The sequence below is a fragment of the Megachile rotundata genome, chromosome 8 (assembly GCF_050947335.1).
Source record: "Megachile rotundata isolate GNS110a chromosome 8, iyMegRotu1, whole genome shotgun sequence".
Taxonomy (NCBI): domain Eukaryota; kingdom Metazoa; phylum Arthropoda; class Insecta; order Hymenoptera; family Megachilidae; genus Megachile; species Megachile rotundata.
The window spans coordinates 9,632,785-9,657,477 of NC_134990.1; the positions used below are offsets into that span (position 1 = coordinate 9,632,785).

The window sequence follows — 24,693 nt, forward strand, 5'->3', positions numbered from 1 at the left end:
TTACAAATGATATGATAACCCTAAATACCTTTCGTACAAAGTTCAACTGTGTTTTATGTAACGAAACCAAGTGTCCGGATACTTATGGACGGTAGTGTAGGTATTTTAGGATTATTGCCCGCAAAGTGTTAAAACAAATTAATATATATTTCATTACGACATCACTAACATGATATTTGGTTACATCAAAACTGGGCCAACTTTGTTCGAATAACTGGTATTAATTGTAAAATACCGTTAATTAGTACGGATAACACGTTCGTAATGAAATAACCGAAAGCACACGAAGTCTCGCAATAAAATAGCTACATAACGAGAGAAGAAGCTGCGTAATCGATAAGATGAAGATAGCGCACGTAAAGAGGTGACACCGGAGTTAATAAAATTCGAGAAAACGAACCAACCTTTCGCTAATTTATTCACCAAAATGCTGTGACGCATCCACCGGAAAATTGTTATCTGCAATTCTTTAAATCTTACACGTGTTGCACTTTCACATTCGCAGGTGTTTCAAATCTCGCGCGCCGTTACGTTAATTACTTTTTAACTAACAATCGCTTTATTTCGCAAGTGTTCTGATAATTGAAACATTATTTATTTCATGTATTTTTCGTTACATTTAGTATTGTTAATATTCTTGTATTTTGTAATATTATTTTGTTATATTTTTTCACATTTGTCACACATACTCACATGTGTATTTTTATAACTTTCACATTAAATTTAATATTTGCTAACCTGACCTAGTACTATATGAACGCATTGACAAACTCAAATTTTTATTTTAGGTTCATTACCACTGTTTTACTTTAAAGTCTTAATATTTTTCAAGTTTATAAATTCACAGATTTCAACATTTTTCAAATTTCAAGTTTGTAGATTTTTAGATTTGTGGTGGCTATATCTATTTCATTTCACCTCACAGTATTATTTTATAAAACAATGTAGACGGAATGATGAATTTATTTTACACAAAACGAAACGAGAGAATTTCGTTCCAATAAACAATCTACAAAACGCGATTCAAAAACGGGTAAGAAAAAATACAAACAGAGAAAAGGTAAACTGGCTGAAGATATGTTGGATGAGGTTTCGCAAAAGTGCACCGTATACTATTTTATATAAAACATCGATGGAGGATACGGAATTTAAGACGTTAGATTTGTCACCTACATGTCGGGGTCCTCCAAAATTTGAAAGAATCGTTGGCGCCTTTGTATAATGCCATACCTATTACATACGAAAAATATAAGGATATGGGGCAGTACCTATACCTCCGTTGCATCATGAATATTTCAAAACACCGCCACATAAAGAGCGCAAATAAATAATAGCAATATCTCGCGTTAAGTTTAACGATATATAAATATAATTAACGTTCAAAATAAAAAATACTACCTCTATTTTATTTCTCGTTATTATTTACAAACAAAATTGGATTAACACGAAATATATTTTGAGCGATATTTAATTTTTCGTAATTGAAATTAAATGATTTTTACAATTGTGCAAGTCCATTTGCAGTACGTAAATATATATTATTATAATTAAATTCGCCTAGAAGAAATTTATATAATCAAACTACATTTTGATAAATTAAACCAGACTTGATATTGACTAAATAACCCATATTTTTGAACCGACTAATACCTTTAATTACTAACCTTCCTGAAACAAAAAATGAACACCTTTTAAAAATATAAGTCCATATAAGGATTCGATCAAGTACTTATCGACGCATCTTTAAAGAACATTCAATTACAACCCAATTAATTTACTTTCAAGAATCACTCAAAATGCAGTACAGCTAACTACAAATTAGTTAAAACACATATAATAAATATCCATATGTCCCCAAAGAAATTCCAGGTCGATGAAAGTGATTATGTTAAGCAGTTAAAAATTGATAATCAAAACTTTCTGCGCACATAATGGCTTCCCCGTGACCCGACTTTCGGCATATCTTAGTCGGTAAATCGATACATTTTAATCATCTCTGGATTATCGCCATTAAGTTTGATAACAGATTTCGATCGATAATACGGTGAAATTTCTCCCGAGTATAATCATGAATGCACAAGTTGCATTCGTCTTGCCAAGATGTGAATAAAAAATGCATTGATGTATCGACTGTCGGGGAGCAGAGTCATTCGAGTATAATGTGTGGTCAAGTTGGCTACGTGTATCGTAGCCAGTAATGATTAATTACTTCGAACACACCGGGACTAATTATTCTTGATGCAATCGGTATGCAGCGTGTCTTGCACGTCGTCAGCGGTTGGTGTTAATGTGGTACTCTCATTAATATTGTGAAGTCGTTGTTGAGTTTGGTAACATGCTTCATTAACGGTGGCGTACAAAAATTTCACGAATTAAATTAAATTTTACGTTGAACGCAATTTTCCACTTGAATTAGTAAAATTGTGCATCAAATTTGAGGTATTCGGGTTGAATTAGTAAAATTATTCGTCAAACTGAATTTCAGGTTGAATTAATAAAATTATTCGTCAAACTGAATTTCCGAGTGAATTAGTAAAATTATTCTTCAAACAGAATTTCAGATTGAATTACTAAAATTGTTTATCAAACAGCATTACAGATTATGGAGTCAATGTACGTTAAACAGAATTTCAGTTAGTGAAATTGTGTATCAGATAAAATTTCAGCTTATGGAGTTGAGTTACAAATTTTTAGGAAATGACTGCACAACAAATTTGTTGTGAAGGTGCAAGAAATGTTCAGGAAAGTTCAACAAACTATAAAATTTCAATGAAGTATATATGAAATACTTATAAAATATCTATCTATGAAATGTTTATAAAATATCTGTGAAATTGTATGAAATATCTGTTAAGTACTTATCGTAGAATTATTTAGTTTTATTTAGATTTTAAGTGAAATTATTTAAATATGGGTTATGTGCGATTGAATGTAAAATAACCATGGTTATTCGTTGTTCGTAATGTTGCAAATTGTGTGATATATTGTAATAGCGAAGGTAGCGCTAAGTTTATTTGTATCGAAGAGCAAAGTAAGAGCGAGCGAGATAGCATTTGTAAATTTCTTAGAAACGAATCCCGATTTTGTTTGATTTTATTCAATGTTAGTTTATCAATTAACAATATCAGTAAAATATCTGTGAAACATCTGTAAGATATCTATGAAACATCTATAAAGTATCTGTGAAACATCTATGAATTGTCTATGAAATATATATCTACAACACATTAACAAAAATGTATGAAACATCTTTGAATTATCTATAAATTATCTTGAAATTATCTCGAAATTATCTTGAAATTATCTTGAAATTATCTCGAAATTATCTTGAATTTATCTAGAAATTATCTAAAAATCATCTGGAAATTATCTTGAAATTATCTATAAGTTATCTAAAAATGATCTATAAATTATCCATGAATTATCTATGAATTACCTATGAAATATCCATGAAATAAATATCTACAAAATATCTATAAAGCAAACCTTCGCAAAATTCCCCCCAGATAAATATCAGTGTTGCACGAGATAACTACAAAAATAGTTATGTTACTAAAAATAAGATGAATATAATAATTGCACGGTTAGCAACAGAAACAGCACGAAAACGGCAGAAGCAGTTGAACGACCGTGAAACGCACATTTCCCAACTCGTTAATCAGTCTGAAAACAGAGTAATATAGGCAGGCAGCCGGTGTCAAAGAGGGACATTCGCCACGTATAAGTGGCTCGAAAGCATCCTAATTAGGCAATGAAAGGACTCTTTGTGATCCTCGAAAAGGGACTGTCTAAAAGGCGCCGATAACACGTGCGTCAAAGACTTTCGAACGTTTCACACGGGACAAACGTGAAATCATGAATGTGTCTTTGTGTCGTGCCGCATCGTGAAATCACGTCTGAAAGACAGCATGTGGACCGGGTTCGAGGATCAATTAATAATTGGAGAATACGGAGAAGATACGTAATTAGTTTTTTGTGCGAGATCTTTTGGGAACAATTAGGGTCGGCGATATTGAAATGGGTTTGCGGGTTTGTAAATATTAATTTGGGGGTTTTGTTGAAAATGGATTTTTATTTGGGATGACTTGGAAGTTGGGATTTTGGATTTTTAGTTGGGATATTTGATATTATTATTTATTATTCATTGCTATTTTTTATATGTCAACAGTAGAGATTTAGGGAAAAAATATTTTTTCAAATTTTTGTATTAAACCAGATGGTGAACTTTCGAGTGCGTAGAGTTAGAGCTAACATATTGGACAAATTTGGATGATAATGTAGAATTAGGCAATAGTTATTTATAATTAATGATATAATTAATTTTAATTTATTTAAGAATTAATGATTTGACTGAACAATAAAAAAAGTTGTGAAGTACAAATCATTTTTAAATTGAATACAGTAACTGAATTAACAATGTCATTAAAATTTGCAATAAACTTATGAATTTGTAATAAATTTATGAATAATTTTAATTTACAATATCTATTGATATAATTTAATATGGAGGCAGATTTTCAAATTTATAATGTTTCGTAATACTTGACAGTGAGCTGTCGCTCTTAATTTTCAAGAAATTTCCCTTCATTAGAATATTTAAATATTCCGTTAGAGATGTGTCCCGTTAGCACAGAGATGATTAACTAATGCCGTCAAGAATTCTTTCATCCGAAATATGAAAGAAATACCGTTCCATCTCGCTGGAAATAGTCACGAATATTTTTATAGACACATAACACAGATTTGTATCATACTCGTCCTAATTTGACGATGAAGTATCGTTAGTTTTTTTAAAAATGAATAAAATTATGACAGACATTTATTCATCACAATAAAAAATCAGTTACAAAGCGATAATTATTTTTACTGCTGAAAATAAAGAGGTAAATCAATATTTTTTTATTCCTAGTCGATATAGTATATCTATGTACAATATTTTGTGTTTCAATTTTGGTTTATGGAGTATAGGTTATTTTTTGTATATTCATTTCATAGTCTAGGTTATTTGTTAGTATCGCGTCGTGTTGTAAGGTTAGATTTTATTATCTTTTAACACAAGTTTTTCTTGACTTTAAATTCTATTTTATTCAAGTATGACTTTAGCTTTGAATTGACCATCATTTTATTTAGATACGATGTTAGTTTCTTTATATATTTTAGTTTGTTTAGGTACAATTTTCATTTTATGTTTATCGCGCATTGTTTACTGCGCATCTTCTACTGCGCAACATCTACTACGCATCGTCTACTGCGCAATGTCTACCGCGCATAGGTCTTCGCGCATCGCTCACTAGTACATCTAATACTATTACTGAAATACTACAAAGGTTAATCATAATTTCACGTACAATTTGCGACAAATGCTTACATTATCGTACTATTATTACAACAAAAGCACAAAAAATAGTTTATACACTTATTATAAACTTCAAGAATTAATTTCATGTAAAATTCCGCTCCTAATATTCTACTTTAGACAACACTGTCTTTAACATTCCATTATAAAAAGCAAATCTGATTATCAATATTATATCTTCTTCAAAAATAATTCATTTCACAAATATCTTTTATTAAATCTTGCAAGTATTGAACCCCACAAAACGAACAGTTATAAAAATATATTTGATATTCAGCGATGCGCAGTTGCTCCAAAGGCATGTCCTCAAAATCGCGGCTTCCATAACCGAGGTGAATGCGGCTTCTGAGGGCACGAGCCCCCCATAAACGTAACAGGATCCCATACGGGTGTTCCTCGGTCCGTTTCTTGTGCGGCTACGTTCCCACACTTTCTGCCCCATTGATACGTACACCAGAAGAATTCACCCCTATACATACCACGAGGGTGGGAGCTAGAAAGCTCGGAACCCATAGAAATTAAAAAGCACCCTCCTTTCAGGAAGTCTTTCAGCTGAAGCGTGCAATGCACGAGCTGGACACGAAATTCAATGAGCGAACCGTTTCCGCATTTTCTAAACTTGACCCCGATACAACGAAAATTCCTTGCTCTCCCTCTCTCTTCAAGCGAATTCGAAACCCTACCGCAGAAAGGATTATATAGAAATATCGAGCGAAATTTAACAAAATATTACATATTGTATAGATAACAATATTATAATATAATATTTGTAATAATATTATAATATAATGTATAATATTTTATATTTAATATGTTATATTGTTAACATTTATGTATTTTACATATTTTACCTATGAATTTTTATTTCGTATTTTATATTTGAATGTTATTAATTTTTATATATTTTATATGATGATTTAAGTGCACTGTTAGTATACTGATTTATAAAAATTTATATGAACTGTATGTTTTTTATAAAAATTTTATGAAACGTTTTACTGTGATATAATTATTAAAATTGTTTTTTATACAGATAGAGGTTTCTTCAATTTTTAAATTTGATAATATGGAGAGATTTATAAGAAGTTTATAAATTATTTATACTGTTGTGAATAATTACTTATATAATTTTCAAGTAATTTATTAATTGTTTATGAAGTTTATAAATGCTTATACAGCTGTTCATAATTATTTATATAATTTATGAGAAGCTTGAAAATTATTTATACAGCTGTTCATAATTATTTATGTAATTTATAAGAAGCTTGAAAATTATTTATACAGTTGTCCATAATTATTTATATAATTTTTAAGAAGCTTGAAAATTATTTATACAGCTGTTGATAATTATTTATACAAATTATAAGAAACTTAAAAATTTATCCTAAATAACAATGAATATCAACAAAATAAAATAATCCATTTTCAACTAAACTAAATTAAATTTAACAAAAACCAACTAAAACAAAAATAAACTTTAAATCAAAAAGTAATATTTAAAGTTACAAAAATAATAATATAAAAAATTTCTTTCCAACATAAAAAGCAGTGTTTATTTCTTCAAAAAGAACCTACAATCGATCCTGATTTGCGTATCGAACCACTTCTCACGATTCTCTCGCATAAACGATGACTTTGACAGAAGGGTGTCGTGCATTTGCATTCGTCGATGAATTTACTCGGTCGGAAAAGTCTTTTGGGTTTTTCAAAGAGGGGTGTATGCAGGTGTCCTAGGAAAATTTAGGGTAAAATAGAGGTGCACGTGTGGCGTGAACACCCACGGTTCCATCAACAGGTAGTCGTCCAGTCTCGTCAGGAATCCATTTACGGCAAACCCTCTTTTGTATTCGGAAGGGAGGAAAGTCCGTTAGGGTTGCGGACGAAAAGGGGGATGATATTCTGTTACTACACATGCATATGCAAATTAGTGTGCTCGGGATGTTGACTTACTGCTCTTGGTATATGGAAATTTTGGGGACGTTGGAATTCTGAGGATTATTAGAATTTTGGGAATATTGGGAATATTGGGAATATTGGGAATATTGGGAATTTTGGGAATTTTGGGAATATTGGGAATTTTTGGAGTTTTGGAAGTTTTGGGAATTTTAGGAATTTTGGGAGTTTTAGAAATTTTGGGAATTTTGGGAATTTTGGGAATTTTGGAAATTTTGGGAATTTTGGAAATTTTAGAAATATTAAGAATTTTTAGAATTTTGGGAATTTTAGAATTTTGGAAATTATACAAATTTTGGCCAAATTTAGGATTTTTGAGAATTTTATCAATTTTCGGAATTTTTGAATTTTAGAATTTGGAAACTTGAGAATATGTGTGAAAATTTGTGAATTTAATAACTTTAGTATTTCAAGATTTGAAAATTTGTGAACTTTCGAATTTGAAAATTTATAAACTCACCAATCTGAAAACTAAAAATTTAGAAATTAAGAAATTTCAAAATTTCAAAATGTAGAATTTTACGAATTGAAAATCAGAAACCTAGAAATTTAAATTTGTAAATTTAAAAATGCACATACATAAAAACTTATAAATAAATAAACCTGTTAATTTAACAACTGAACAATTTGCAAACCATACATAAAAACCTGAAAACACGGTATAACCTTAACGCAGCAAATTATCGTATTTGATAATTTATCGATAATAACCATATCGATATTACAAGTACAACGAATAATTGCCAGCACTCCATTACCATCAATTACGAACGTTCTCTATAATCACCCCGTTACGTTCCGCATGAGACACTCAACTCTCATGACCAACTATTCAGCGCGCAGTTACCGCGATTATTACTATTCACCGCACAGTTACCGCGGTCATTACTATCCACCGTACAGTTACCGCCATTACTATCCACGTTACAGTTTCTGCGACTCCGTACAAAACTCTTAACCTTACATTTTCTAAATTAGTGCTATAATCATAGATTTACTTGTCAGGTGCGTCAGTCAGAATTAAAGTGCGTCAGTCAGGATTAATCACTATTACTGCGACTTCGTACAAAATTCTTAACCTTAAATTTTTTAAATTTGCGCTATAATCATAGATTTAATTGTCAAGTGCGTCAGTCAAAACTAATGTGCGTCAGACAGGACTAAGGTGCGTCAGTCAGAACTAAGGTGCGTCAGTCAGGATTAATTACTATTACTGCGACTACGTACAAAATTCTTAACCTTAAATTTTTTAAATTAGCGCTATAATCATAGATTTGCTTGTCAGGTGCGTCAGTCAGAACTAAAGTGCGTCAGACAGGATTAAGGTGCGTCAATCAGGACTAAGGTGCGTCAGTCAGGATTAATCACAGTTACTGCGACTTCGTACAAAATTCTTAACCTCAAATTTGTTAAATTTGCGTTATAATCATAGATTTAATTGTCAGGTGCGTCAGTCAAAACTAAAGTGCGTCAGACAGGACTAAGGTGCGTCAAGACTGATCACAGGTACAATATTAAAATAAAAATTTGTCGAAAGTATTTATTAAAAGGAAGTTGAAATGTTATATCAATTTGATATTATACAGTCTTTAAGTATGCAAATTAGGTTTGATCTCCAAATTCAAGCGCATTAAAAATCCATTATAGTAAAATTGATTATAGCTTAAGTACAACATGTCAGGAGACAGACTCGTCATCATAGTTCAAGGTTGACCCATTCACTGCCAGGCAAATTCAGAGCTTGCTTTGGCTATCAAGCTTCTATTTTAAAAAACACATGAAATTTTACAGAATATGATATTAAGATTCAGATATGAAGAGTGATATTAAATATATTTACACTATGTTTCATTCATCCCTTCTGATTGCTAACTCAAACGACAATAATATTAGCTGACCTCAATTGACCTGGAGTCAATGTACATTGGTGGCCCAAATTATGAAATATTTTGTACAACAGTAAGAGCAAAATTGCCGACTACTAAAGATTTCTTATCCATTCACTGCCAATTACGAGACGTTCCTAACCCGTTCACTGCCAATTACAAGAGACATTCCTAATCCATTCTATCATACTAATGCACCAAAACCAATTACGGCAGTGATTGGTTAAAGATCCCTGTCGCGGAAAAACGGAACCTATCGATGAATCAAGAGGGACAAGAAGGGTTACGGAGACCTTCCCGTCAGCGTTTCACATCCGAGGGAGGCGGAGGTAAAAGGAGAAGGAGGGAATCCAGGGCACATTCGTGTAATACGGCAGATGAGAGGCTGCAGGAGTCCGTGGGAAACATCCTCGGTGGTTCCTTCCTTAGGAAGGCGTGCAGGAATCCTTAGTGGTCGTGTGCACGTACACGCGAGCGCCGTGGAGGAGTTTCAGGGCAGGCCATCTGCCCGAGTCTCTCACGATTCCGGGCCAGCTGCCGATATCTTCGCATAAGCGTGCATCGTGAAAGAGCCTCCAGGCGCTAAATGCGCGCACCGCACACTTATTCGCGACTAGGTGTGTTAAACTGCTCGGACTGCTTGTTGGCTCCTTCTCGATCCTTCTTCCCGCCGATTTTTACTCACGTGACCGTCAACCTATCCGAACGAACATTTACATCGAGATTAATGAGCGACGAGGGTTGACGATGCGGACTCGTGGCGACCACGTGCAACCTACCTGCCCTACCATTTTCCAGGCATGATCGGTTCTGCTTTTTTTACTTAATTATTTGGTGTTTTGGCGGTTTTTGTACGCTGGTCTCTTTTTTCTTGTACATTATTTTACAATTCTTTACTGTTTTTTTGGGGGGAATTTTGGGAGTTTTGGGAATTTTAGGAATTTTGGGAGTTTTGGGAATTTTAAGAATTTTGAAAATTTTGGTAATTTTGGTAATTTTGGAAGTTTTGGAAATTTTGGGAGTTTTAGGAATTTTAGGAATTTTGGGAGCTTTTGGAATTTTGGGAGTTTTGGGAACTTTTAAAGTTTTAGAAATTTTGTGTATTTTGGGAATTTTGGTAATTTTGGTAATTTTTGGAGTTTTGGAAATTTAGGGAGTTTTGGGAATCTTAGAAATTTTGGGAGCTTTTGGAATTTTGGGAGTTTTGGGAATTGTGGGAGTTTTAGGAATTTTGGAAACTGGGTATTTTGGGAATTTTTGGAATTTTAGGAATTTTGGTCATTTTTGGAGTTTTGGAAATATTGAGAATTTTGGGAATCTTAGGAATTTTGGGAGCTTTTGGAATTTTGGGAGTTTTGGGAATTGTGGGTATTTTGGGAATTTTAGGAATTTTAGGAATTTTGGGAATTTTGGGAATTTTGGTCATTTTTGGAGTTTTGGAAATATTGAGAATTTTGGGAATTTTGGAAATTTTGGGAATTTTGTCAGTTTTGGGAATTTTGAGAATTTTAGGCATTTTAAGAATTTTGAGAATTTTGTACTTTTTGCACACTTTCATTTTTTGTTCCTTTTTAATTTAAATTATTATTTTATATTTTGGCATTTATTGACACTGTTAATTTTTGTTATCTTGTAAATTATTATTTTATATTTCGTTATTTTTCATATACAATCATTTTCCTTTTTTGTTACAAATTATTTTACAATTCTGTCACTTTCTGCATACCATCTTTTTTTATTATAAATTCTTATTTCGTATTCTGCCATTTTTCTTATACCATCATTTCTATTATTATAAATTACTTTACAATTCTGTTATTTTTCGTACACAGTCATTTTTCTTTTTCATCATAAATAATGTTACAATTCATTTTTCATCCAAAATCATTTTTTTTATTATAAATTTTGTTTTATACTTTGCCATTTACCATAACAAAAATAAAAGACAACCAATACACTAAAATGAAATATTAAATAAAATATTAAAAGAGTGAAATAGTGAAATTACCACAATAAATTACCAACAATTTATTAAGACAGCAAATGTGTTACACTATGAAAAATTGAAAGGGCGTGTTTACGCGTAGTGCAGGCAAGGGGTTAAATAGTAAATTAGAACGAGGTGGTAATCGAAACCTGTTGCATCGTGAGTATCGCAACGGGAGCGTAGTATAGCCACGTGTGAACACGTGTCAGTATACACGCGTGGGCTCGTGCACGAGAGCCAGGAATTGCCATTAAGTGGGTGGCTAAGATTGCCTCTCGTTTATTTTCCTCCATCTCTCTCTCGCTCTTTCGCCGGCTGGTTATCACTCTGCCTTGCGTGAATACCGCTCATATTTTTAACGACCTTTTTGGTACAAATTTTGTAGTCGAAAATTTACATTAATAAGTATATTTATACATGTATATATGTACATATTATATACACAATATATGCATATATATAATATCCTAAATTGAAATTCCCAAATTCCCTAGAAATTAAAAAAATTCCCTACAGCTACCAAAATTAAAGGTTTCAAAAATTCTAGTTTGAAATTCCCAAATTCTAAAATTCTTGTAAAATTCAAAATCTCCAAAAATCATAATTTAAAATTTCCAAATTCTCTAAAAATTTCCATAGAATTCCAAAAACCCTAGCTTAAAATTCCAAATTGCCTAAAAATTTCAAAAATCCCTTAGAGTTCCAACAACCCTAAATTAAATTTGAAATTTGAAATTCCCAAATTTCCTAAAAATACAAAAATTCCCCTAGAGTTCAAACAACACTAAATTAAAATTTCCAAATTCCCCTAGAGTTGCAAAAAGCCTAACTTAAAATTCACAAATTTCCTAAAAGTTCAAGAATTCCACTAAAATTCCAAAAATTAAGGATTGCAAAAACCCTAGCTTAAAATTCTTAAATTTCCAAATTCTAAAATTCCCCAAAAATCCCAAAATTCAAAAATTCCAACCACCCCAATTTAAAATTTCCAAATTCCAGAAAATGTCAAAAATTCCCCTAGGATTCCAAAAATAAAAAATTCCAGAAATCCCAGCTTAAAACTCTCAAATTTCCAAATTCTAAAATTCTCCAAAATTCCCTAAAAATCTCAAAAATCAAAAATTCTAAAAACCCCAATTAAAAATTTCCAAGTTCCATAAAATTTCAAAAATTCCCCTCGGATTCCAAAAATTAAAAATTCCAGAAACCCCAGCTTAAAACTCTCAAATTTACAAATTCTAAAATTCCCAAAAAATTTCAAAAATCAAAAATTCCAACAACCCCAATTAAAAATTTCCAAATTCCATAAAATTTCAAAAATTCCCCTATGATTCCAAAAATAAAAAATTCCAGAAACCCCAGCTTAAAACTCTCAAATTTCCAAATTCAAAAATTCTCCAAAATTCCCTAAAAATCTCAAAAATCAAAAATTCTAGAAACCCCAATTAAAAATTTCCAAATTCCCTAAAATTTCGAAAATTCCCCTACGAATCCAAAAATCCAAAATTCCAGAAACCCCCAGCTTAAAATTCCCAAATTCTCCAAAATTTTAAAATTCCCCAAAAATCTTAGAAAACCAAAAATTCCAAAAAGCCTAACTTAAAATTCTCGCATCCCCCAAATACCATCAGTCCCAAAATCCGAACGCCTCGAATTCGCAACCATAAACTTTCCACGCATTAAAAAGTAAATTTTTCGTGCACCTAAAAGCGCATTAAACTTCGTGGCCAGAAGTTGCATAAGATCTCCGATACCGATCGACTGTCAATTATTCACTAATACATAGATGCAATCTTTTTATAAAATACTTTGCCCGAGAAAGCTGCGACGAATCGTGTACGTACAAACTGCGCGTACAACCGCGTACATAAATTTACAAGGCGGAGTACATGTAACAGCTTCAGTTCGTAAACGTTAAACGTTACACGAGCAAAATTTCTCTTCCTGGGTGTTCATTTCCAAGGACGTATCCGAAGAAACACGATACTCTGCCCGCCACTGTTTCGCCAAATTAAAACCGATTTAATAGTCCTCATTAATTACACTGTTTGATCAGAACTCAATACGAATTCGTTTCACTGTATTAACGGGCCAAGATCGTCGAACGATTAATATTCAATCAAAACGTAACAGCTTACCGATACTTTCACACGGAGGATAATAGTTTCCGCGAAACGGTTGCGAGAGTAATTGCAAATTGAACGTGACCAAGTTCCAGTTATCTCTTTATCAATCGTGACAGTCGCTATCCATATTGATCTATGATACTCTTTTTCGTTTCCACAGCATCCTCGAAGTTAATTAAACACGGTGCTGTTGACCGTACCGTTCCATATAAATTATTATTAACACGCCGCAACGAAAATGCGATGCCAATCTCGATAACACGTTTTCAGTATCGTTTATTCCCTATTAAATAAAACAGAAGCTACGATCGTAATACGTGCCATAAATAACGTCGAATGTTGATTATAAACACGACATTTTTCGCGAGATTTTATTCATTGGATAAACGATTCTGTCTGTCTTCGAGATTATTCAAGAATTAAAAAGTGAAATGGGAAAAATGGATTAGGATGGAAGGTGTATGGGGTGTTTCATAATTGTAGGTCCTTAAAATGGGGGGTAGTAGACGTAATTTTTAATAAGATTTCCCTTTGCAAAAATGGGCTGGGTACCAAACGTACAAATACCACGCGTGGAAGTATCAAGCGTGAAAATTCCACGCGTAGAAATATCAAAGCATGAAAGTACCACGCATGGAAGCATCAAGCGTGAAAATTATACGCGTGGAAATACCAAAGCATGAAAATACCACGCGTGGAATTACCAAGCGTGAAAATTCCACGCGTAGAAATACCAAAGCATGAAAGTACCACGCATGGAAGTATCAAGCGTGAAAATGCCACGCGTGAAAGTACCAAGCGCGGAAACACCACGCGTGGAAGTACCAAGCGTGAAAATTATACGCGTGGAAATACCAAAGCATGAAAATACCACGCGTGGAAGTACCAAGCGTGAAAATTCCACGCGTGGAAATACTAAAGCATGAAAATACCACGCATGGAAGTATCAAGAGTGACAATTCCACGTGTGGAAATACCAAAGCATGGAAATACCACGCATAGAAGTACCAAGCGTGAAAATTCCACGCGTGGAAATACCAAAGCATGAAAATACGACGCATGGAAGTATCAAGCGTGAAAATTCCACGCGTGGAAATACCAAAGCATAAAAATACCACGCACGGAAGTATCAAGCGTGAAAATTCCACGCGTGGAAGTACCAAGCGTGAAAATACCACGCGTGGAAGTACCAGAGCACGAAAATACCACGCGTGGAAGTACCAAGCGTGGAAATACCACGCGTGGAAGTACCAAAGCACGAAAATACCACGCGTGGAAGTACCAAGCGTGGAAATACCACGCGTGAGAGTAACAAGCGCGGAAACACCATGCGTGGAAGTACCAAGCGTAAAAATACAACGCATGGAAATACCAAGCGTAAAAATATCACGCGTCGAAGCTTCGTTTTTGAATTATTACTTCAACTTATTTCTTAACAATTCAAAAACGAAGCTTCAAATCCCATTTTTGCAAAAGGAACTCTTATTCAGAATCACGTCAATATTATTTCGTATATGTAGATTTACTCTCTTGTATACTACATCTGCATATAATGCGTTATATAATACACCTGCACTATCAAAATCAATACACGTTTACTAATATTAACATTAAAACACAATCCAAGATACAAGACCACCAAATAACAAAAGTATGAATAATAACAAAATAACAACATTTCTGCAAAATATTTAATTTTCCAAATTGAAACATGTCACAAACTATTTATAACGTTTTAACACTGTACCCCAGGGAGCATGTTTCTGTCGATTACGCTTAGGGGAGAAATAAGGGGATCCCATTCCCCGGTACAAGAGCATACACGAGACTATCACGCTTCTACACACGTGTACGTATGTAAAGGCCGAAGGACGGCCACGTGCAGTCACGTGTGCACGAGTGCCCTTTTGCCGCGCTTTTTCGAACGGCAGCTCGCCTTTCAAAACAGCCAGCCGGCTAAGTGCTCTGTTGTTTACTAGAACCACGTGTGTACCGAAACGTCAGGTGCGATGAAACATAATGGAATCGGATGTTTTCATAAAACTGTTTTGCAAAATAATTAGGTATTTTGATTTTCCAGATAATTTCGGACAAGTGTATTTTCGTTTCTTACAAATTGTATACAGTATCCGGTTGAACTTTCACTGAATTCGTTGGGTTTCTACGTTTTTGAATTGCGAATTGAGAATTCGCGGCATTTTTATATTTTTCAATTCGTGAAGAAGTTGTTACTTTTTGGAAGCTTGAGATTCTTATATTTTTCAGACACTAAATTTTTGAATATATAGAATTTTCCTATATGTTGCTAAGAATTTGTTTACTTATATACAGTCAGTGTTAAAAGTATTCGTACAGTAATTAATTTCAACAAAAATGTTGTGAAACGTCATTTATTAACAAAATTTGAACAAATAAAAAATACATACACATTCTTACATAGAATACATAGACATCTAAGAATATGTATGTATTTTTTATTTGTTAAAATTTTGTTAATAAATGACGTTTCACAACATTTTTGTTGAAATTAATTACTGTACGAATACTTTTTACACTGACTGTAGTTGAAAATAATTGAGTAATAAATAGAACAAAATATAATTTGTAAGTGATAAATTAACAATTTCAGCAAAGTTTAAACGCGTTCTCTTCAACTAATCTAATTCGTTATCACCGTCCCAAGCCAATTATCATCCCCAGAGACGAGAATAAAAAAAAGGGGAGCACGAAGGGCGACACGCGGCGTCCACGAGCTACAGGGGGGCAACAGTCACAAGGGCACCCTGTTTCCCTGTGCAGCCACGTGTTGAAGAAATGGCCGAATGCACCAGGTCACGGAATCCCATATAAGGAAGGCGAGTCGAAGAAAAGAAAAGAGGAGAAAAGGAACGAAGGGTGGCTCGCCACCCCATAACTCGTGCAGCACACGAGCGAGCCGATGCACATGCTCGATATTCCCATGGATTCCTTGCCTTATGGCGGCCGACGTGCCGCGGACAGCAAGCGTAGGTCCGGTCTTCCCCCTTCCTTTTTTTTCTCCCCCTTGGTCGCTCCTCTCTTTCCAAACACCATGAGATTTCCCCATCGTGTGTGCGGACCACGAGCACGGCGTGTGTAGGCACGCACATGTCCCGAATTCCCACAGTCCCGAGGCATCGGCGTCACCTTGTGGGAGACCCTCGAGAAAACACCAACGATACCCCCTCCAAAATTAGTTAGGGACGAAAATCGAATCTTTACCCTTCGGAACGTATTTCTGCGTAAGAAAGGTGAAGTGTTAGGTTACGTTCTTAATAATTGTTAAATTATTAATAAATTTAGCATATAGCGACATCTTACAGTATTAGAAATGATGTGTGATGTTAGTAACAGAATAATTGAATATTAGAAACAGAATAATTGAATATTGTACTTCTGTCTTGTCGTTGTGAAAATGTAAGCGTTCGTGATGTTTTATTTGAAGAAAAAGTAATCCCTGTTTAAATGGTTAATCTTTAAGTTAAAAAGTTTGTTGTTTGTGTTCTTTATTAAATAATTTGTTCGTGTTCAAAAATGTATTATTAGTTTTGTTATTTTCCATAATTCTGATTATTTAATAATAATATATTACCTTACAATATACAATACACTTCTGGCAAATCTTATAAGAATATCAATTTGGAATTATCTAATTATTTGCATTGTCAAGTGAATACAAAATTGACTTTTTCTTTGTTTTAATATTTACTGTGGTTATTTACTGATGTACCTGACATAAGACAGGTATTAGTTATTAATTGTTAATAATATAGATATATTTTTAGTAATATAGGAACATTATTCTAAATAATATACAGGGTGGCTCATTTTGCCATTTAGAATTGCGATATTATTATTACTCATAGAAAACAATGTTTTAGATGTAGTTCAATGGTTTTGAGAGGGGCTGGTGGTATATTTTTTTGTAGGAGGACGTTTAAAGGACATATGAAGGTCATTAATGTTTTTTAAATGGAATCACATATTTTTTATTGCATCAGTTACTTCTTCATATTCTTTACAAAAAAGTATTAATCTATTTATGTGAAAAAATCATTAGGAGATATTTTCTTACAAATTGTAAGAATCTAAAAAAAAATATACCACCAGCATATGCCCCTCTGAAAACCATTCAACTTCAGCTGAAATATTGTTTGTTATGAGTAATAATAATGACACAAATCTAGATGAGCCACCCTGTAGATACATTGTTAAGTGTACATATTACTTTTTACACAGGAACGAGTTTTTGACAGGAATGCTGGAACAGGTTCGGTTAGGTTAATTAATTGTTCGGTGACGCAAAGATAAGATTTGTACAAAAATTTAAAATACAAAAATAAAAAATTTGAAGTCCCAATACTCAATGCTCAAAAATTGCAGAACCCCCAAACTCTGAGATCTCAAACTTAAAAATCCCAAATTCTCAAAATTCCAAAATTCTAAAATCACAAATTCTCAAAATCCCAAAATTCTAGTCTCAAATTCTCAAAGTCCCAAAATACTAAAATCTCAATTTCTCAAGCTTCCCAAATTCTAAAATCCCAAATTCTCGAAGTTTCAAAATTCTAAAATCCCAAATTTTCAAAGTCCCAAAATTCTAAAGTCTCAAATTCTCAAAGTCCCAAAATACTAAAATCTCAATTTCTCAAGCTTCCCAAATTCTAAAATCCCAAATTCTCGAAGTTTCAAAATTCTAAAATCCCAAATTTTCAAAGTCCCAAAATTCTAAAGTCCCAAAATTCTAAAATCCCAAATACTCAAAGTGCTAATATTCTAAAGTCCCAAATTCTCAAACCCCCCAAATTCTAAAATCCCAAATTCTCAAAGTCCTACAATTCTAAAATCCCAATTTCTCAAACTCCCCAAATTCTAAAGTCCCAAATTCTCAAAGTCCCAAAATTCTAAAGTCCCAAATTCTCAAAGTCCCAAAATTCTAAAGTCCCCAATTCTCAAAGTCCTAATATTCTAAAATCCCAAATTCTCAAAGTCCCAAAATTCTAAAGTCCCAAATTCTCAAAGTCCCAAAATTCTAAAGTCCCCAATTCTCAAAGTCCCAAAATTCTAAAATACCAAATTCTCAAAGTCCCACAATTCTAAAATCCCAATTTCTCAAACTCCCCAAATTCTAAAGTCCCAAAATTCTAAAATCCCAAATACTCAAAGTGCTAATATTCTAAAGTCCCAAATTCTCAAAGTCCCAAAATTCTAAAATCCCAAATTCTCAAAGTCCCAAAATTCTAAAATCCCAAATTCTCAAAGTCCCACAATTCTAAAATCCCAAATTCTCAAAGTCCCAAAATTCTAAAATCCCAAATTCTCAAAGTCCCAAATTTCTAAAGTCCCCAATTCTCAAAGTCCCAAAGTACAAAAATTATATATATCACTCAAAATAATATAAATAATATATTATCATCAGAATAACCATCTCAAATGTTGTAATTTAAGAAAAAGAATCTATTAATATGTGAAACAATTCCGTTTGGTAGTCCCATTGTTAGAAGTCTGCTATTATAGGTCCACTAAATATATTATCCAGTACAATGTCAATCGATATTCTTGAATCGATCATATAGCTACTGTCACATTGGTACGCGGTCTTGAATTTCTTTTGAAGAGTTCACCGATTGTCTTTGCCAGTTTTCATGGCTGTCTCGTTCCCGTTCTTCGAGTACTTACAAGTCCCCCTGGCATGTCTCCAAATACCACATTTTCTACCAGTGATCTTTTTTTATATGGCTAAATATAATGCCCCGAGTATGCACCTCGTTGCACGGACACTAATTTTTCATCGTCACGGCTCATTGAATTTGCTTGAAAATTTATCATTATCTTTCAGATAACATCGCTATCATTTCGCGAATCATTTTCATTATGATTGTCAGTCTTTCTCTATTTTCCAATATGAGGAAACCTTTCATCGGATGGGCAATTTCCTTTATCGTTCAGGAGCTATTAACTGTTATCATTATTTATTTCTTATCAAAAATAAAGAGATTGAAGATTGTAAGATAATCCACTGTTACGTGGTTTTGATTTTGATTTTTATTTTAGTAATGGTTGATAATTATTGGCGGGAAAAATGGCTGGTTCTTTTGGTTCTTGTGGATGGGAGCTGGGTTATGGACACCAGTGCCCTCTCGTGGGATAGCTCAGAACTGTACTCCCAAAAATCTGGGTCTTTCTGGATGTTGTGATTGATGTTTAAGAATAATTTGAGAATTATGAGTTTTAAAATGAGTTGGGCAAAAAGATGTGCGATGTTAAATTGGTATGCTCGTGTGGGGGAATTGATTGTGGTGGTGGATTAATGAAGTAGGGAATTTAGGGATATTCGTTAAAAGTGGTTGCAATTTTGTAAGTTGGGAGTTTAGATTTTTGAGACTTTGAGAATTTGGGATTTTAAAATTTTGGGAGTTTGAGAAATTGGGATTTTAGAATTTTGGGAGTTTGAGAAATTGGGATTTTAGAATTTTGGGAGTTTGAGAAATTGGGATTTTAGAATTTTGGGACTTTGAGAATTTGGGATTTTAGAATTTGGGGAGTTTGAGAAATTGGGATTTTAGAATTTTGGGACTTTGGGAATTTGGGATTTTAGAATTTTAGGACTTTACAATTTTGGGACTTTGAAAATTTGGGATTTTAGAATTTTGGGACTTTGAAAATTTGGGATTTTAGAATTTTGGAACTTTGAGAATTTGGGGAGTTTGAGAAATTGGGATTATAGAATTGTAGGACTTTGAGAATTTGGGATTTTAGAATTTTGGGTATTTGAGAATTTGGGATTTTAGAATTTTGGGACTTTGAGAAATTGGGACTTTAGAATTTTGGGACTTTGAGAATTTGGTATTTTAGAATTTTGGGACTTTGAGATTTTGGGATTTTAAAATTATGGGTATTTGAGAATTTGGGATTTTAGAATTTTGGGACTTTGAGTATTTGGGATTTTTATGCTTGAGATCTCAGAGTTTGGAGACTGGAATTTTTGAACCTTGATTTTCGGGGCTTTGGAATTTTTGATCTTTGATTTTTGGGACTTTAGAATTTTTAAGCTTTGATTTTCGGGATTTTAAGGCCATCAGATTTTGGTATTTTGGGGCTTTGATATTTCAGGATTTTTTGTGTTTGAGATCTCAGAATTTTGGGATTTCGAAACTTTCACCCTTTGGAATTTTTAAATTTTCAAACTTTGAGTTTTGGAACTTGAAATTTTTGATTTTTGGAAGTTTTAGACCATAAAATTGTGGAAATTTGGGACTTTGAGATATTAAAATTTTTAATTTTTGAGACCTCTGAATTTTTGGATTGTGGAATTTTCACATTTTGATTTATGAAAGTTCGATGCTTTAAAATTTTTGAGCTTTTTAACTTTGAGACATTAGAAGTTTTAGTGCTTGAAATCACAGAATTTTGCGACTGGAATTTTCAGATTTTTATTTTTGAGACTTTGAAAATTTCATACTTTGAGTTTTGTAACTTGGAATTTTTTAATTTTAATTAATGATGCTTTGAGACTACAATTTTTTAATTTTGAGATTCTGAGTCTTTAGAATACTTTAAGTTTGAGATCTCAAAATTTTGGACATTGGAATTTGCAAATTTTTACTTTTGATGCTTTGAGATTTTGTAATTTTTATTGTTCGAGGTCTCAAAATTTGGAATTGTGTTATTTTTAAATTTAGATTTTTCGAACTTTGTGATTGGAATTTTGAATTTCTGTTTGACATCTCAAAATGGGACTTCATAACTTTCAAAGTTTCATTTTTGATTCTTTAAGACTGTAATTTTCAAATTCTGATTTTTTATACTTTGAGACCTAAACATATCAAAATTTCTATCCACCCTAATACCACTATGCATAAAACCCTACCCAAAACATCCTACGCTTCTCCCTCTCCCAAAGAATTCTCAACCACAACAATTCCAAGTTAACAGTAAAAATTCGATTAAATCTCTCGACTCACAATCGCTAGTAAACCAGCTGATGAAAGAAGTCGTTATCGTAGAACGGTTCTGTATCAACGGTTCTTCGTATCGTTCGATAAAGCAATAGATAACCCTTTTTATTCCCTGGAAACGATGCACCTTGCGTCGTCGATGCTTTTGATTATATCCTCGGGATCGATGTTTTGCAAATACGCCCCTATTAAACTAGATCAAGTCGACAGAGGCTAACACTTATCGAACGTATCCGTAGCTTGTTTCCTTTCACGTGAAGTAATTGGCCTGGACTGAGAGGTGGTCCCCGATATTACAGAGAAGGATCGGCCGTAGGATGTACGGTCATTAAGCAGGATACGGTTTTTTCGCGTTTCACTCGATACTCGTGGCCTTTCGTTACTCATCCATGTAAGGATCGTTAAGGGAAGGGGTTATCCGGTGTCCATTCACTGTGTTATCTCCGGCTGGACGGATTCTACGACGAGCACGGACTTTTTTACCTAGCCGAGGCCTCCTTCGACGAACCACCTGAGTCGTTCCCGGTTTAACGATAGATTTACGGAACTTGAAATGATGGGACGGACAGTTGTTTTTGTATTTATGTATTTTAAAGTGTTTGTATGTTTTTTTGTATCGGGAAGGATATTAATTTATTGTACTTTATCTGAATAAGTACTGCAATTAATAGGTTCGATGGAGTTTGCTGAAGGCAATGTTGAAAAGCGTTGAGAGCTATTTTATAAGTTGTTTTGGCAATTTTTCAATTTTTGAGGGAGTGTTGTGTTTTGGATTCTGAGAGTTTAAGATTTTGGGAATTCTGGAATTTGGAACATTGAGAATTTGGAATTAGGAATTTTGGAATTTTGGAATAAGGAGTTTTGGAATTTTGGAATTTTGGAATTTTGAAATTTTGGAATTTTGGAATTTTGGAATTTCGGAATTTAGAATTTTGGAATTAGGAATTTTAGAATTTAGGAATTTTGGAATTAGGAACTTTGGAATTCTGGAATTTTGGAATTAGGAATTTTAGAATTTAGGAATTTTGGAATTAGGAATTTTGGAATTTTGGGATTTTGGAATTTTGGAATTAGGAATTTTAGAATTTAGGAATTTTGGAACTTGGAATTTTGGAATTTTGGAATTTTGGAATATTGGAATTTTGGAATATTGGAATTTTGGGATTTTGGAATCAGGAATTTTAGAATTTTGGAATTTTGGGATTTTGGAATTTTGGAATTAGGAATTTTAGAATTTAGGAATTTAGGAATTTTGGAACTTGGAATTTTGGAATTTTGGAATTTTGGAATTTTGGAATATTGGAATTTTGGGATTTTGGAATCAGGAATTTTAGAATTTAGGAATTTTGGAATTTTGGAATTTTGGAATTTTGGAATATTGGAATTTTCGATGATTGGGAATTTTTGAATTAGGAATTTTGAAATTAGGAATATTGCTATTAGGAATTTTGGAATTTTGGGGTTAGGAGTTAGGAATTTAGGGATCTAGGGACTTTTGGAATTGGGGGTTTGTGGGTCTAGGGACTTTGGGAATTGGGCATTTGGGAGTCTAGGGATTTTGGGAATTGGAAATTTGAGATCCGGTGATTTTTGGAACTGGAAATTTGGAACCTAGGGAATTTTTGAATTGAAAATTTGTGGGTCTAGGGATTTTTGGAATTGGGAATTTGTGGGTCAAGGGACTTTGGGAATTGGGCATTTGGGAGTCTAGGGATTTTGGGAATAGGAAATTTGAGATCTGGTGATTTTTGGAACTGGAAATTTGGAACCTAGGGAATTTTCGAACTGGAAATTTGTGGGTCTAGGGATTTTTGGAATTGGGAATTTGTGGGTCTAGGGACTTTGGGAATTGGGAACTTGAGATCTGGGGATTTTTGGTATTGGGAATTTGGGATCTAAGAATTTTGGAATCAGGAATTTTGGAATTTTAGAATTAGAAATTTTTGAATTTAGAATTTTAGAATTTTGGAAGTTTGAAATTTTGTAGTTTGGAATTTTTAATTTTGAAGTTTGAGATTTTGAAATTGGGAATTATGGAATTTTAGATTTTTGAAATTTGAAATTTTGGAGTATTGAAATATGAGATTTTGAAAATTTGGAATTTTGAAATTTGTGATTGTGGAAGTTTGAAATTTTGAAATTTTGGAATTTTGGAATTTGGAATTTTGGAATTTGCGATTTTGGAAATTTGGAATTTTGGCATTTGAGGTTTGGAATTTTGTATTTTGAAATTTTCGTATTTGGAATTTTGGAAATTTCACTTCTGGAATTTTTGAATTGCAATATTAAAATTTGAAATTTTCCTATTTTCTAATTCCATAATTCATTAAATTTTGAATTTTCAGAATTCGTAAATTTAAAAATTACAGAATTATTCAGTTTTTATTTCCAAATAATTGTTAAAATTTGATAGTCACTTAAATAAATTATAATGTTCGTTATGTATTGTAGATAGATTTTGTTTATTATTTAATTAAATTTTGTTCGCAATATCTTCGCATTCTAAACACCAGTGCCAACCTGAATTGAACGCAAACAGTCGTAGTCAGAATGTAAACAAGCGTTATAGGACTTGTAATATCTAACAACGATTCATATCTGTAGATGTCAGTTATTAAGAGTGACTTCTGGTGTTCACTTCGTGATACTTATTTATCTAGTGACAATATTTATTATAGTGCACTGGTATAACAGCGAAGACGTTCTTTTTTAAAGTTCTTGACAGTAAGTCGTTATTTTAATTTTATACATAATAAATTTCGAAATCTAGAAATTAGAAATTTAGGATTTTTGGTATTAATAAATTCAATAATTTGAGGAATTTGTAAATTTTGCGAAGACGTATAAATTTGAGAAATTTGAACATTAAAAGGTTGAGAAGAAATTCAAAAATTTACAAATTTGATAGATTTCGAAATTTCGAAATTAACAAATTTTGAGATTTGAAAAATTCGTGAAACTTGAGAAATTTGAGAAATTTTGAATTTTGAGTATTTTAGAATTTAGAGATTTCAAATCTTGCAAACTCGGAAGATTTCAAAATTTTCTATTTCAAATTTTGGGGATATAAAAATTTGAAAATTTTGAATAAACTGTAAATTTAGTTTCTAAATTCGAAGCCTTGCAAATTGGATTTAATATTCCTAAATCCTAAATTTAATATTCCTAAAATCCAATTTCGAAATTGAATTTCACCAGATTGAATATTTTAGCAGATCGTCCACCCGTCATCAGAAAAACTTTCCTCACCTTCGCTCCTCCAAAAATAATGAACTCGATACTTTTTTATGACGAGTTTATCTCATAATAAATAAATGTTACGCCTTAACCGAGTATGAAAAAAAGAGGGATCCTTGTATAATAAATAAATAAATTTCCACTTTCTTAACGTTTATTCGTTGTTAATGTT

General features: G+C 32.7%; 1 protein-coding gene across 4 annotated transcripts in view; it reads left to right on the forward strand.

Moving 5' to 3' along the window:
- The window catches only part of LOC100881127 (tubulin monoglutamylase TTLL4), a 302,465-nt gene that overhangs the window by 26,908 nt on the left and 250,864 nt on the right, over positions 1 to 24,693 (forward strand). For 2 of the 4 annotated variants that reach the window (XM_076534081.1, XM_076534079.1), the window contains exon 1: positions 23,862 to 24,008. The exons of the other annotated variants lie outside the window; for them this stretch is intronic. The gene's annotated coding sequence lies outside the window, so the exon portion shown is untranslated. Of the gene's footprint in view, positions 1 to 23,861; positions 24,009 to 24,693 lie in introns of those variants that run through there. 4 annotated transcript variants of the gene reach the window in all.